We start from the raw sequence: 12,233 nt of genomic DNA, 5'->3' as shown, positions 1-12,233 counted from the left end.
TTTTTTAAAAAGGCTTAACAAAGCACGTTTTGCAAGTTCGTTTAGTTTTGAATGAACTCGACAAATTTCGAAAGCAAACATCACTCGAGGTTGGCTAATTTAAGAGGACCGGGGAAAACCTTCTCTGCTATTTGAATTTTAAAGATTGGCCGAAGTCTTATGTCAGCTGCCTTGTTCTGCAGCCTGTCTTTGAATCTTCTTAGGAAAGTCAGGGATACCCACAAACAATAGAATTAAAATCTGTCTTTAGGACTGGCAAACCATTCAGAGCTGTCTGGCTGCTTAGCATAGACTGTGCTAGGCCTCAAGAAGAGAATGGGCCCCTAAAGAAGCAATAATTTTCAGATTGTTGTGTACAATGCAGTGATAAAGCTCCCTGTCACATTTTTCTTCCCAGTTACTGAAGTTCCCATTCAGACGAATTGTCACAGCTTCTTCAATCCAAACAAGCACCCTTCCGGCCTTGTTTGCATTAAAATGTGATAAAACTAAAGGTGACTTTAGCACAGCTGTGCAGAAAAGTGGATTAGGTCAAAGTGACAGCGTTTGTTAGGCCTTGCCACAAAGGTGGTTCAAGATTTGTCTAGAGCGCTAATGTGGGAGAAGCAGGAGCTTCTTAAACCCAGACATTTGTAATAGGGCTACAAACAAAAAAATGGTGTTTCTTTCATGCCCATGGAGTTCCCAGTGGCACTGGGCTGGCCTATGCTCATGGCAGGATTTAGGGTGGCCCATGGAGGTTCCAGTGGCACCAGGCTACCTTACGGTCATGGCAGGATTTGGGGTGGCCCCATAGAGGTTCCCAGTGGCACCAGGCTGCCCTGCGCTCATGGCAGGATTTGAGGTGGCCCCATAGAGGTTCCCAGTGGCACCAGGCTGCCCTGCGCTCGTGGCAGGATTTGAGGTGGCCCCATAGAGGTTCCCGGTGGCACCGGGCTGCCCTGCGCTCGTGGCAGGATTTAGGGTGGCACCGGGCTGCCCTGTGCTCATGGCAGGATTTAGGGTGGCACGAGGCTGCCCTGTGCTCGTGGCAGGATTTGGGGTGGCACGAGGCTGCCCTGTGCTCGTGGCAGGATTTGGGGTGGCACCGGGCTGCCCTGTGCTCATGGCAGGATTTGGGGTGGCACGAGGCTGCCCTGTGCTCGTGGCAGGATTTGGGGTGGCACCGGGCTGCCCTGTGCTCGTGGCAGGATTTGGGGTGGCACCGGGCTGCCCTGTGCTCGTGGCAGGATTTGGGGTGGCCCACAGGGGAAGGCTGTGTCCGTGCCCCTGGCCCTCCTGCTGGCGGTGCTGGGCCCAGTAGTGAGGAGGTGCTGAGGAACCTTTAGCCAGAAGAAGTGCAGGCTCATTGGAGACACTGAGGCAGACCTGCAGAAAGCCCTACAACACAGTGCTGAACAAAGGGCTGTTTGCCTGCCAAACATGGCCCGGCTGCAGGGGAGGGCTGCAGACACTGCAGCAGGTGACAGGCACTCTCCTTTCTGTTCCTGTGCTTCTTCATTTGCTTGCTGCAGAAGCAGGATTCATTCTCTCTTTTCTCAACAAGCAAAGATGCTCCTGCACCAACTTCCCTGCCTTTTCCAGCACCGCAGGAGATTCTGCTACAGTTGGAGTTTTCTGTGTCTGCAGCAGCAAGTGCAAAGGCATTGCTGGCTCTTTGCTACTTTTCCGTGTCAGAGCTGTCCAGAACAAAAAGTTCTTTTTGATGTCAGGGCTTGGTACCCACACCTGGTGCTGCTTGGGATGCCACCATGGACACCGGAGCTCCATCACAGCCCAAAACACCACACACCTGACCCCCTGAGGGAGGAGGAAGGGAGGCAGGAGGAGCGAGCAGAGCAGCCACCGGCCCTTCAGCCAGCACGGCGCCTCACTGCGCCGGCCCTTCAAACCCTGTTCCCATTTCATTTTACTCTTAAAAGGGAAAACCCCACCAAGGCAAAAAGCCCTGGGAAATCGTACCCTTTGCATGCCACCTGCTGGCAATTTTTTGTATTTGTCTAAAATGGGGGCACAGCATCATTTTTTCCAGGACAAAAATCCACTTCTTATGTCCAAGGCTGGCAGAATAATCACTGCAAGTCCCACCTGAGCACTTTGGGTTACCTGTGTGCAACAGGGAGAGGCCACCAAACCCCACTTCTCTCCTCCACACTGCTATTTAGTTCTTCAGCTCATTCATGGTTTCTAACCCAGAAGCCAGAGATCTGCCATTAACCTTTACAGCCCACAAAAACTCTGCAGGAATGCATTGGACTGTTTTATAGAAACAGCATTTGTATCTCAGGTTCTCCATGGTGTACTTTTACTGGGCAAAGGTTATAGAAAACTTCCACATCTATGGACCTATTTCCAACCCAAATTTTACAGAGAGCTGTTATCATTTCCATGCCCTGTGCTGGTGGAAATGTGGCCCTTCAGCAGGGGTGTCTGTGCCACAGGATGCTGCTACATCCCCTGGGACCAGCAACAATCACTGGGTGAAGGAGCTCTGTGAGGCTGAACTGAATAAAATTAATAGGGAGCACTTATAAAAATTTTGGATAAGTTATAAAAGTAAGAAACGTCTGAAAGAGAAATCTCTGCTTTGGGTATTTCTTATTAGAAGAAGAAAACATTAATTTTATGCTTTTATTGGAGCTTATTAAAGGTATTGTTCTGCTCCTGTGATGTACATCATCCATGGTACAGTCCCAGTGAGGGCCAAGCAGAAGCACATCCGTATTTTTGCATGTCTGACCAAAGGTAGCTGTATCCAGCTCTGCTCAGAGGTTTCTCCAGCAAGTGAGGGCTGGAACTGAGCATATCCTTGTGAACCAAAGCCCAAACCAGACACAGCACCACTGCCAGGGAGCTGCAGCCCCTGAGAGCTGAGCCCCAGGGAGGGTCAGGATTTGGGGGAAATCCGCCGGTTTGTTGGAAATGAAGAAAAGAGTCCAGGCAACTTTCAAAGACAATATTTACTATAAATTTAGACCATCTACTGTGCCTGCAAAACAATGAGTGTCCTCTGTCTGTGCAGGACGAGACAGAAAGGCTGAGGAAGCCCAGGAAAGCCTGGCTGGCCAAGCTGGGGATGAGCAGCGCAGCCCCAGAGCACAGGGCGAACAGAACCCAGCCCTGGGTCATGACAAGGCAGCACAGCCCCAGAGCACAGGGGGAACAAAACCCAGCCCTGGGTTATGACAAGGCAGCACAAGCCCTGCTGGAGAATGGACAGAGCGGCCTCAGAGATCGCTCTGCTCTGTCTGGGGCGGGGCCGGCATTTTTGGAAAGAGTTCAAGAATTCTAAAGGATAGAACCTCAAAACAGAGGGCAAAACCCTGACTTTGGCAATTGCTATACCCTGGAAGCACGAGTGTCTGAAGCGCAGCCAGATGAGGAGGCAGCTGACGCTTGAGGAGCTCTGGCGCTTGGCAGATGCTCCCTGGCAGAGCTGCCTGCATCCCGCACGGATCCAGAGGTGTAATCCCAGCTCCTCCCTCTGCAGCTCCACACACCGCCCTGCCAGGGCAGCTGGGCAGCAAGGAGAGACAGCCCAGACAGACTTGAATGACAACATCGTCCACAGCGCGATATATAAATGGATTTTCCATAGAAATTAACCCCAAAACTTCCAGTTAGGGGTTCCCCCTGCCCCGCCCCAATTACTACTGGAGTACCACACAGCTAATCTTGCATTTTTCTCTAAAGAATTTATTTGCTATGATTCAAAGATTACACGGAATTTTTGAAGTCTCAGACTTCAGGATCCTCCTTGCTTGTGATATTGTTCCTCACAATTCATTCCTCCCTTTTCATCTCTTCAAATGTATTGAAGGCTTGAGTTTGAGGTCATGCTAAATTACTGTTAATTAACCTCAGGCCACTGTTGCCTTTGCAAGCACTAACTAGGCAATCCAGAAGTGCAAATATTTATTATAAATCCCAGACTGGGTTGGGTTGGAGGGGCCTTAAAGCCCATCCAGTGCCACCCCTGCCATTGCAGGGACACCTTCCACTGTCCCAGGGTGTTCCAAGCCCCAATGCCCAACCAGGCCTGGGACACTGCCAGGGATGGGGACGCCTTCTAGACAGTGTGAAGGAAAGCAAGGGGAGGGAACAGAAAATGAAGGAGTAGTATATGGATGTGGGATCAGATCTAGAAATCATTACAACGATTCAGTTTTCCTGTGGAAATATCACAGTGTTATTACTTTGCTGATTAGCCTGGCCAGGTAGAGGTTGTCAACACTACTGACTGACTTTAATAATTGGTACTAGGATGGAGTTTCTAACCTGACTCTTCACACTTACACTGCTTAATTGAAGTGCAGATTCTGCAAGCCCATAAGCGTGGGATAATTCCCTTGAACTGAGCCTCACTCCTAAGACTGACCTTTAATTTTCCAATGAGTAAAAATAATTTATTTCTATGCCCCTGCACACATCCCATACTCAGAGTGCTGCAAGCGCTGTAATGACACTCCTGAATATGTTTATCCTTTGATTTCTTAATCATGGTGATCTTTATTATTCTTGTTGGAGAGATTTTCACCTTCCCACAGCCACATTCTCCAGAGGCAGAGAATGAAGTGATTGTGCCTGTGCCTGCTGCCTGTTGCTGCACGCCCCCAGGTCAGCAGGACACTCCAGCTCTCATCATGCAGAGATGACGTGAGCTCCAATTCCTCCCAACCTGAAGGCAAATGCCTTTCTCATCACCAGACTGTGCTTTGGTTTCCAGGCACACAGAGCTGCACCTCCAGCCTTTGGATTCAAAGTAAATGCATCAAGCACATGAGGAACAATTTGGTGCAGCAGTTGGAGGATACACAGAGTTTAACCTGCAATCAGGGCTTTTCCTTCTGCTTTCTTCCAGGGAAAGAGAGAGAAAGAAATGTCTCCCACTTGCAGAGATATGATAAATGGGACCAGTTAGTTTGGCTTTCTGTTTCAAGAAGTGCATTTTTACAGTCAAGTGAGGCAGCACTTCACTGCAGAATAAACATGGGAATATTTTACATGCAATTTACTTAAACCTTTCCTGAGTTGGAAGCTAACACTTCAAAATGTCTTTGGTGTTAATGATTCAAGGACCTAATGTATCCTGACTACTAAATACAACTTTCTGTAGTTCTTTTCATGTATCCACTTGCCTCAAACCAAATACATGTGAAAACCCAAAGCCCAGAGAGAGATATTTTGTAGCCCCCCTTCCTGGCCCGTGTGCACTCTGACAGGACTTTGTCTGGGTACCAGATATCTCAGGGACAGGATCATTGTTAGTTTTAAAGCCTTCAATTCATGCAGTGATTTCTTTACATGATCTTTTCCCTTCTCCCTTCTACATCCCCAACAAAATCCCTGGGCTGGAGGCTGTGGGAGAACTGACAAATGACTATTAATAAGGTGGGGAAGAACTTGGGCAGCTGTCCAGGGGGGCAAAGTCCCAGCCCCAGAACCTGTCCCTCTTCTCTGGTGGGCCCCAGGAGTTTTTTAGGGAGTCTGCAAAGCTCCATGGGCAGGATGGTGCACAGGCGACCTGTGGAGTTTAGGTCACCCATCTCCTCTCTGTCCAGCCCTCCAGCCCTGTAGAGCTCTCCAGGTCTCTGCTGCTGCCTCACATAGTTGCTAAATCAGAACAAACACACTCCAGTGCTGCCCAGGCACATCTCTGGGAGGGCTGGTATGTGGAGAGCAGCCCTGCTGGCTCTGGCACGCTGTAGGGAGCGCAGGGAGAGCAAACTCTGCTGCTCCAGGGAGCCAGGGCTGGAGCACAACCAGGGGCTCAGCCAAGGGCAGCTCTGCTCTGCCCCTCATAGCATCCTTCTGGTTCAGCACTCCAAGAACGACAGTCAGTGATATTCCCAGGCCTCCATTTCCATAAACAAGAATAATTTAGGTTATTCTTGGTAAAGAATGTGAAAGTCAATGAAATCTAAACAAGTGTTGGGAAACGTCCCCGGCTCTGAAGGCTGATTTGTGTGTAAACACAGATGTGAACAGGTATAAACACACTGTAATATCCATCCTGCAGTGACAGCCTCACAAACAGCAGCCCCACAGCCTCCCTACCTGCTGATTTTAATGAGGGATCACAGCCACAGGAACATCACCGCCATGGAAAGCTTTAGAGTGACTTCTTATCACCTCCCACACAACCCAAAGCACCCTAAACTTCCCAGAACACTTTCAGGAGTGACCACAGCTGACCCATGGCTCTGATCCAGGCACTCCAGCTGACAACAGGGTTCTGTTCTTAACTCCCTCTGCTGCTTTCCCCAAGGACTGTTCAGAGATGTTCCAGAGCTCAGTCAGATCCTCCCAACATCCACCACCACTTTCCCATCCTCTCAGATTCAGTAGAAATGTAAATGAATTTCATTTCATTTCATGTAAATGGTGGGGAAATCAAATCTGGACAATGAAGCCCATTCTGGAATTTCAGTGCAGACATTGTGGCAGTAAACGAAGACATTGTCAGAGCGCTAGTGGAATACATAAAAAATTGGAGCAACCTCTTAATTCCTGCACTGGTGCTGTGAAGAAATCCCATGGGTATGGAGCATCTTGCTCGTAGTTTAATTTCCATTTCAAATTACAAAGGCTTTTCTGTGCTCTTACTTTACAGTGAGTGTGGCATAATGATTCCATCCCTGATCAGAGATTTGCATAACTTATGTTAATAGTAGTTGGGTTCATGTTACATTCTTCATCTTAAAATCTAGAATTGATCAGAGAGAATCACTATCATGAGCCTTAATAAAATATTCTCCCCCTTTTGCACATTGAATTTTACATTGTGTTATACAGTGAAGGCGAAGAAATTTTAGGAAACCAGGGGTACATTCAATTTTCTATAAAAGGAGATCACCCTATCTTTATTGTTTTTAACCTTCCTCCAGATTTGAAGGTGTAGCAGCATCAATGTTTGTATCTAAATAGATTTGAAAGTGATTACTGCAAAGCCAAGCAGCTAAAACCTGCTCAGTACTGGTGAGCAAATGCCAAAATAATTGTTAATAATTGCATAATAATTCAATAAAGGGAATATTATTTAAGCTCACTTGATTACAAAATCAATCAGAAATTAAGATAAATGATTCCAACATTTGAAACACCATTTATGTGCATGTGTATTATTACAACTTTAACAATAAAGAAATATACGTGAGAACCAAACAAGCCAAACCCAAACACCAAAATCTTTTTTTTGTTTAGTCCATTGCATTGCTTATCTTTATTTAACAAAGCCTTCTGCATTTTTGAAAATTTGGTTGCTTAGTGTGTGGCTTTGCTAGAGCCCATCAGAGAAAGTGAAGTGTATGTTTACTGAACACAACATTGTCCAGCCTGGAAAATGTTTACACCAAAACTTCCCTTCCCTTTCACTTCCAAAAGCCTCTTCCTCCAAGCTCAGCGCTACTGAAATGTCTCAATTCAAGGTTTTCTCACAGGGAGAAATATTGAATTCTTCCCAGACACGTCTGAGACATTTGTATGAATTGCAGAACCACAGCATGTCCTGAGCTGGGAGGAACGCACAGGTATGGAAATACACTGGGAAGAAAAAATAATACAGTAAATTCTTGAATCACCCTAAAATAGCACAGTTATATTTCCACCTGTGAGAATTTCTTTGGTCAAATTTGACCTAGGATAAGGGCTGTGCTATTCACTGTGGGCTATTCCTTGTCACCTCCACAGGGAGTTCTCTCCCATCCAAAGAGCTCACAGCATTCTCTGAGTTATCTAACTTCCCCCTTCCACTGTTTGAAAATTAGTAAACAGGCCAGTGAACTTTTTTTCTTTTTCGCTTTTAAAAGAACCCCCCCCCAGGCTGAGTTTTTAGCTCCTGCTGTGCTGGCAGATGGGAAGGTGAGCTGGACCCTTCCCTCTGCATAGCCTGCTCACCTTCCCTCCTGCACACTGGGAAAAGCTTTCCTGTGACAGGAAATGACAGGTACAGAAAATGACAAGGATTTGTAAAAAAATAAAAGCCAGCAGCTGGTATTTTGTGTGTTTGCAGGAGCTCCCATGGCAATCTGCTGGGGCAGAGCTTGGCCCTCTGGTTACTGACACCCCGAGTGAGGCATTTTGTCATTCTCTGGGCCTAACATAAAGTGACATCTACATTGTTGCTGTCACAGTTTGCTTGCTTATCACTACTGCCACTATTACACGCTGGAGATTTTACTCCTCAGTGATGATTCAGAGCAGAAAGCAAAGCTGTTGGCACCAGGGTTCCAAGAATTCCCTTTCAAAACACTGCTGGGACAGAGCTGGTCAGACACTGGAACACAACCCAAGTGCCCCCCAATGCAATCATTTTTTTCTGTCTTATTTTGTCCTGCAGACACAGCCCAGCCTTACAGCCTCCCAGCACGGGGGGGTTCAGCTTCCAGAGGATGGGTGGGATTTAGCCCCAGTTTGCACTGACACCAGTGACCCACCCAGTACCACTTTGGGAGTCACCCGGGGCAGTTTTCCTCTCTGGCTGCACAGGGGTTCGGACTCCCAGCTCCCCCCAAGGTGAGGAAGAATTAACTTTGTCTCTTTTCTCTTCCCTGATCAGAGAACAGCTTTTGTAACTTCTGACTGATAATCCTCTAAGTCCCAAACTTAGGTGGCTGTTTTGCTTTAGGGAAAGGAGGATCAACAGGCTCAAGGTTTTCCAGCCTTAATATCCCTGTTGTTAATGCTAAAGAGCACAGTACACATATTTTCAATCTTGCTGAGTTAAAGCTTCATTTAATTAACTATATGTACATACACACAAACCAATTCTGTTTTACAGTCCTTAGCCAAAGCTGCATGTCAATCTAAAAATTAAATAATAGAAAACAGACATTTAGCTTAGTTTATATAACCTGACAGTGCTCCTATCCTTCCTCTGCTTCACCTAGTGTCATCTTTCAGTGCTCCTCTCTAATTTTATTTGGAACAAAATAAAAAGATTAAGATAAAATAATTCCCAAAAGATAATTGCAAAATGATTTATGTGCAGGTGTTAAATTATTTCTGGCATTGATGTTCCATAGAGTGCAACGTTACAACATTATGGTATTCAAAGGAGCATCTACACTTGATAATCCTGCTAATCATCAAAAGACACTGGATCTGAATCCCGAAGGCAATGTTACATTTTGATTAAATTTTATCATCCGTGATTCTGTTTACGGTTCACTAAGGTATGAATTTCTTTCACATTCCATTGGCTTTACAGCTTATTGTGTTTGACTTGGAACACAGTCAGCTGGAGCTTTCCCTGAGCCACCAGCTCTCCAGCTACTGCTTTTGCACACTTCAGGCACGATCCCACTCCTGTCCAGCTCCTCCTGCTCCTGAGCTCCATGCCCAGGGTGGTTAAATCCCAGCCCCTGGCACAGGGGTCCCCTGAGCCCCCCAGAACTCTCTGCAGGCTCCCCAAGTCCAGCCCAGCAGAGCCCATTTCCAACCCCGAGCTGCCAAATGGCAGAACAAGTTGTAGGGCAGGCTGTTAGCACAGATTAGTGTTGTGTACACTGCTGCAAGTGCTGTGGTAATGCTTGAGAGAGCTTGTTGTAATTAAACTCTCCTCCTTCAGAATCTTAATCCCGAGGCTTGCTGATTTGTAATTCCGACTTCACGGCTGCACAACCAATTTTCTGTTCTTCAGATCCAGCCCCGGGCTGTGGGATCTTTCCACACTGGGGTGCACAGGACAGCAGCTCTACTTTAAAGCCATATGCCTGGCTGGAAGAGCCAGGGCTCCTAGAGAGCAGCTCTGTGCCTTCTTCACACCCATCCCAGCCCGAAGCACTACAGCCTCACAGCTCTCCCCTCCTTCCCTCCCAGGCTGAGCTCAGCTGGCTGTCCCAGCGTGGATCCCATTGCATCCCTGCTGCCTCTGCACACAGCTGGGGAGCACACCTGGCAGGACAGGACACTCAGGAGTGGGTTTCCCCAGCCAGCTCAGGGGATTTGGGAGGCTGGAGGAGGGAAAGGGCAGCACTGGGAGGTGAGGGAGCACACCCAGACACACACACTGGGAGAGTACAGCTCACACTGACACTCAGCTTCCTACTGCAGCAATTCCTGTGAGTGATTCCACATGAAAAACCACCCCGGACCCCTGCTTACCCTACCATCATTTGTATTAATAATGATGATGATGATGGTGATGATGATAATAATAATAATAATAATAATAATAGTACAAGTCCAAGAACCCCTCCAGACTGTTGAGCTGTGAGTGCCAGGCTTCTGTCTCTGTCTCTGACAAAATTTCACCTCTGTCCCATCACAGCCCTGATTTTGACTATTTCAAGTGCATTTGTGCCATGACAAGTAACCAGAGTGGCTCTGGCAAAGGAGACCTTGGCACCAGAGCTCATTTTTGATGTATCACAAGGCAGCAACAAAGCCTCTGGCTGGGGGAAGGTGAGAGGAAAACAGGAAGATGGATGGTTCTTTCTATTCTTCAGTTTACACACTTCTCACATTTAGAGGAATAGTTTCAAGTTGCTTTTTGATACATTATAATGTCTTGCATCAAACAATTAAAGAACAAAAAAGAAGGGAAAATGCTTAAGAGAACAAAGAGAAATGCCTTTAGCGCTACAGGTTAAAAACATGAAAATATGACTATGAACGTTAACTTTATTTTCAACATTCCTCACATTTTTTTGGTGATAAATGACTTCACATGTAGTTGCCTTTGGGGTTATATCCACAACTTCATTTTTCACATTATTCTGAATAAAATTTAAGGTGGACACCAGAAGAGGCTTTGCTAAAACCCAATTGGTGCATGCCCACAGCTTCCATTTGGTTCACACAGGGTGGAAAAACACAGAGAAACAACTATGAAACACTTGCTGCAAACAAAGCTGAGTTTTCTTCTTGCCTACAAATGCATTGTTGCAGGATTGGCCTTTCCTGCTGGGCTCAGAAAAACTGCAGGGACACACATGGGAAAGGTGAATGGTCACAACAACTAGGCTGCTGAGGGAGCACTAGGATTTGGGAAGTAGCCTGGATCCTTTCCTGCCCACAAGTAAATAATGATTTCTTGTAATGAATGGGTGGCTTCAGTTACAAGAATAAGGCAGGGGGAATGGTAAGAAATCCTCATATTTCATCGCAAGTAATGAGAAATACCAACTTAACGCCTGTAACTTTCTACCAGTCAATCAATGGGGGCACACAGCCAAGCTCTGTGGGGGACGTGGCATTAGGCTTTGTTTTATGGATTTGCTCAGCTCCACTTAATTGTTTCAGGGGTTCGGTTTGAAATTCAAACAAATATTTCTTTATTTATTTTCTTTTTTTTGTGTAAACAAAGAGTTTGGCGTCGACAAAACTTCCTAGCTGACTCTTAAGCACCTGCAGTACCCCAGCACTGAGTGGTGCATGTGTAGTTACCCTGCTTGGGGTCGGATTTTGGTGGTGGCAGAGGACTTAGGATATGTTCACGTTGTAGGAAATGCTACCTTGCAGAAATCTGGGGGCAGCAAGGGCAGTAGGAGGCTCTTTCTCCTTCCTCTCTGTGGGAGGGCTGAAGATTCCTCAGAATCCCAGAACCATTAATGCTGGAAAAGAGCTCCAAGCCCACCAAGTCCATCCTGTGCCTACCAGCCCAGAGCACTGAGTGCTACCTGCAGGGATGGAAACTCCAGCAGTGCCCTGGACTACCCTGTCCAATGCCTGACTGTGCTTTCCACGAAGAAATCCCTCCTGATGTCCAACCTAAACTTCCCCTTGTGCAGTTTGAGGCCATTTCCTCTCATCCTCTCATCCTGCCACTGTCCCAGGCTACTCCAAGCCCCAAGGTCCATCCTGGTCTTGGGTGTTGCCCTAAGTTTTCTTGTCTTGTGAGCGTTCGCAACTTTGTAGTGGAGATTCTCAGGGAGCTTCATGTGAACTATGTATATATTTAGAATTATCTACTGTGTTTACATATTTGTCCTCTGGGAGGAGAAATATGATTGATGGTGATGTTCACTTACGAAGTCAAAGAGGTGGAAACGTGTAGCCAATTTTTTGCCTTCTGTAAAAAGTGTTTATAAATGGAGTCAGAAATATTAAAATAAAACTTTCCTGCCTGACTTTCTGCTGTCTGCCTCGTCCTTTGTGTGTCCGATACTGCGACTCTTGGGCACTGCCGGGCATGGGGAAGGCACAACCTCTGTGAGGAACACTGATGCCAGCTCAGTTCCTGTCTGTCCATCAGATGTGAAAACAGATTAAAAACACCTTCCTCCAGCAGG

Source organism: Zosterops lateralis, assembly GCF_965231275.1.
Source record: "Zosterops lateralis genome assembly, chromosome: 11".
NCBI lineage: Eukaryota > Metazoa > Chordata > Aves > Passeriformes > Zosteropidae > Zosterops > Zosterops lateralis.
This window is presented reverse-complemented; position numbering follows the sequence as displayed.